The 4,665-nt window shown below is 44.0% G+C and overlaps 1 pseudogene; it reads left to right on the top strand.

The window, feature by feature from the left end:
• Positions 1–233: 233 nt before the first annotated feature.
• On the top strand, positions 234–1,128 carry LOC109395891 (phosphatidylinositol N-acetylglucosaminyltransferase subunit C-like; annotated as a pseudogene).
• The last annotated feature ends 3,537 nt before the right edge of the window (positions 1,129–4,665 follow it).

Genomic DNA, 4,665 nt, shown 5'->3' with positions numbered 1-4,665 from the left:
ATGAAGCTGGTAAAACTTGCCATCAAAACAACGAAACAAGAAAAGTGAATGGAAAATTATAGTTCAACAACACTGGCGAGCACGGGTGCAAAAATCCTGAACAAAATATTAAACGATTCATTCATGTATAAAAGTTTGGCCCAGGATTGTAAATTCATGACCAAGTTTAGCCCGGGACTGTAAAGATGAGTAGGTATTAGATAAGCTACTCATGTAATTCGTTTCACAAAAAGATGACAGGAAGGCGGTGGCCGGATAGGGTAGGAGGCGGGCGGCTGCGTGTCCCCGCTGTGCATGAGCAACAGCCCTTTCCCGACAACTGCGTGGACCAGCGTTTCCTGGAAAAACATCTATGCCCGGAAATACTGCTGTTGGGCTGTGGTATTGAGTCCAGCGTGGTCGTACAGCGGCTGTGTAGTGTCTGAGGTTTTGTGGTCATCTGGTGGTACACGGACCAGTGTCTTTTGCCCCACCCCACCCCACCCCCATTGGCTTTTGGGGTCCTGCCTGGCCTCTTCAGTGATTGGCTATATTTTGTTTGATCTCATTGATGGAGGTGAAGGACAGAGGAAGTGCCAGTGGACCCTGTGGGCCGACTTGAAGAGTGCACTATTCTTTGGTACTTTCACGTATGCTTTCTCCCCGACCCTGAAGACCCTGACAGAGCCGGCCAGCACTGACACCTTCTAGGCCATGTCTGTCTTCATGCTTTTAGGCCACCTGGTCTTCTTACTGCTGCGCCAATGCTGCCATTGTGTTCAGCACGCTTCCTTGAACATGGCCATCTTTGCTTCTGTCTGCCTTGCCTACGCCTGCCCCGTCCCTGCACGCCTTCATCATGGTGACATTTGCCATCCAGATCTTTGCCCTGTGGCCCATGTTGCAGAAGAAACTGAAGGCACAGGTACTCCCCACAGGTATGTGGGAGTCACACTCCTTTCTGCATTTTCAGCCCTGGCAGGCCTGCTGTCCATCAGTGTCGTGGGCGCCATCCTCACTGCCCTCCTGCTGGTGTCTGTCCCCTGTCTCTGCCCTTTCTACCTCATCCGCCTGCAGCTTTTTGAAGAAAACATGCATGGGCTTTGGGATGAGGCCGAAATCAAAGACTTGTCCAGGTTCCTGAGCTAAGCTAGGGACCCTCATTCCATCATCATGAAGGCAAGATGATATAGTAGCCTCCCAAGTAGGATAAGATTTGAAGGCGGAATTCCATCCTGGAAGCAGCAGACTGATGTGGGTGGGAAAACAGAGATCAAAGGAGAAAGTTAACCAAAGGCTTGGGTGGCGAAGGTGCTGCTCCGTTCTCGGCGGATGGAAAAGCTTTCTGGGGCCTTCAGGGACGATTGCCTCTTGCCTCCCATCTATTAGTCACTGTGGCAAAGGAAATGATGCGGTTTCTATATATTAAAAAATAATAATGTATCCAAAAAAAAAGATGAAAGAGAGGAAGTATGCTATTATTTCAAAGATGCAGAAAAAGCACTTGCTATGATTCAACACCCATTCATACTAAAAATTATTGGCTATCTCGGAGAAAGGAAATAAACTTAACCAAAATTATGCAATATCTCATAGGTGAGAAAAGTCAATATCCTAACAATGTTAACTATGTTTGAATTCATCTTCATTTTCAATACAATCCTAATACACCCCCCCATTTTTCATGAAAACTGACAACAGATTGTAGAATCTAATTGGATGAATAAAGGACCCTGAATTGCAAAGGTACTTGGAAGAGGAATGGGTGAATTCTATTGGTCAGATATCAAGACTAGTGAAGTTATAGTAATTATAGCAGTAGAGTATTGTCACACAGATAGATCAATAGTCAAGTGGAAACGAGAGATATTTCAGAAGTGTCATTATAAATTGATGGCAAAAGGATGAAAACATTTGGTTATCTGAATGGAAAAAAATAATATTTATTTCACGCTACACCAAAAAAATAATTTCCAGATGGACTAAAGATCCAAATGTAAAAAGCAGAACTTTAAAAAGTGTTATAATTTTATACCAAATTGAGACAGGAAAGAATTTTTTAAATAAGTCACAGACAGCACAAACTTCAAAGACTGAGAATTTTGAGTATATTAAAATTAAACATTTCTGTTGCTCAAAAAACACCACAATTAAAGCAAAACATAAGTTACATATTGGGAGAGGATATTTATAACCCATAAAACTAAGAAAAAATTAATATCCAGAATTAATATTGAAAAAACTTTCCCAAATCACTAAGAAAAATATAACTTCGCAAATGAGCAAAAGAGAAAACCCAAATTGCCAGAAGCATATAAAAAAACACAGTCTCTTTGTGTTCAGACGAATACAAATTAAAACAAGATACTCTTTTGCATCAGATTAGCAAAAATTTAAATTTTGCCAATTCCATATGTGAGTGAGGATGAGAAGGAAAGACAACTCAAAAACACTAATGGCAGAAGCGCAAATTGATAAAAAAATTTGGAGAGTAATTTGGCATTATTTTATAAAATGGAAGCTGCACTTATGCCCTGACCCAAAAATTCTGTTTCTAAGTATAGATCCCAAAGGAACTTGGTACATGGACACAAGGAGACATGAATGAGAATGTCCCCAGCAGCAGTATAGCAACAAATTGGAACCAACCTAAATGTTCATCACCAGGAGAATGGATAAATTAACTGTAATAATTCATTTCCAGCAGTGAGAATGAACCAATTTTACCACTCTTTAACATGGCTGAGGCTTAAAAACACAACGTTGAGAGAAAGAAGTGAGAGAAGGCGTCCTATTTTAACATCCAAACACTGTCAGCTCATTCCTGTGTGGCCAACCTTATGCCTCCAACCTGCTGCCACCCTTAGTGTGGATAGTGGGGGCAGAGTATTCGGTGGAAAGGATGCCCCAGACTGTACAGCCCGGCTCTGCCGCTTAATAACTGACATATAATATCCCCTCAGAGGTTCGGTATGGCAATGTAATGAATTAATACTTGTAAAGAGCTTAAAACAATGCCTGGCACATAGTAAGTGAAATCTAAAAGTTTGCTATTTTATTATCATCACCTTGAATAGGCCACCTCACCTCTCTGAACCCCAGTTCCTTGTCTGTAAAGTGAGGCTGTAACACTTCACAGGCAGAATTTGAGGATTAGTCGAGATAGCTTGTAAAAAGCACACAGCAAGTACTGGGTAAACACAAGTCCCTGCTCTTCCCTTTGCCATGTCATTTCAGAAGGCCATTTCTTGCAGCCACAGGGTTTGCCTTAGGGAAGTGGGAGCCACTGGCCTTGGAAGGCACAATGCTAGGTGGGTAAAGGCTAGAGCAAGAGAAGCCAAAACCACCTGTGCTTGCCTGGAAGCGGAAAGCGTGTTCTTGCTCCTTAGTGCCTCCCCTCCATGTGGGATGAGTTCTGGGCAGGGAAGCACAGGCCCGGGTTCCGGCTCCAGCTCGGCCTGTGATCCACTGTACAAGATTGGGCAGGAGTCTGAGGCCTCTCTCGGCCACTCTGTGTGTTGAGAGAGGTGGGCCAGGTGACGTGTCCCTCGATCTGGCCAGTGACTCCCTGCTGGACCCGTCCAGGGACCATTCCCCTTCTCCCTCATCAATGTTTCGCCTTGATTATAGCTTTTTGCTCATGAGTTTGTTATTCTCTGGCACAGCCTGGCGTGTTCATTCCTCCCAGATGTACTTCTCTGCTCTGCCTGGAGAATGGCGATGAAGTGACATCTCCATGGAAACAGATGTTGATCCCACAGTTGCTTAGCGATGTGCTGCAGCATGATGTAAGCCATGCTATGGTTTCCTGAGGGGCTTGGCGTCCTTTGATGTGTCTGTACTACTCAGCTGGGATGAGGAGGAGGTTCTTTCACTTGCTTCTACCCTTTTTATGTAAAAGTAAAAAGCAAAAAGAACTGGAAATTCACCTTCTTTAGGAGGAATGTTATTGTAAGGAGAGCAAGGTGTTGGGAGTCAGAGGGTGAGTCAGAGGTAAGAGGTAAGATGATAAAGGTGACTTGTTCCTTTGGAGGCCTGCAGGCTGGGGGAGTCTTGGAAACTCTCCAGAGGGGGAAGCTACTGGTGGAAGACGAATATGCAACTTCTCCACTCCTTTAAGAGCCACGGTGGCACCATTCACCTTGGCCATGACTGCTCTCACTGAAACAGCCCTAATAACATTTGCAGGGCCTGGGGCTAGAGTGAAAATGGAGGCCACACAGCATCTCTTTAAATACTTAACATTATAAACCAAGTCAACAGGTTGTTCACTAAAATATATCCTATCTCTGACTTTGATAACCATGGTAGGCAGAATAGTGGCCCACCAAAGATGTCCACTTCCTGATTCCAGAAACCTGTAGATATGTTACGTTGCGTTAAGGCTGTAGACAGAATTAAGGTTGCTAATCAACTGGCTTGATGATGGGAGGTTATATCATAATTAGATTATCCGTGTGGGCCCAGTGTAATCACCAGGGCTCTTAAAAGTGGAAGAGGGAGGCAGAGAGAAAGAGTGATGCATGTTGGAAATATCTGACAAGCCATTATTATTATAGCTTTGAGGATTGGAGAGGACACAAGCTGAGGAATACAAGTTGGAAGCTGGCCTCTCCAAGCTGGAAAAGGCAAGAAAATGGATTCTCCCCTAAACTCTTCAGCAAGGAATGCAGCCCTGTCAGCCTC

This window comes from Hipposideros armiger, unplaced genomic scaffold, assembly GCF_001890085.2.
Source record: "Hipposideros armiger isolate ML-2016 unplaced genomic scaffold, ASM189008v1 scaffold_493, whole genome shotgun sequence".
Taxonomy (NCBI): Eukaryota; Metazoa; Chordata; class Mammalia; order Chiroptera; family Hipposideridae; genus Hipposideros; species Hipposideros armiger.
This window is presented reverse-complemented; position numbering and strand designations above follow the sequence as displayed.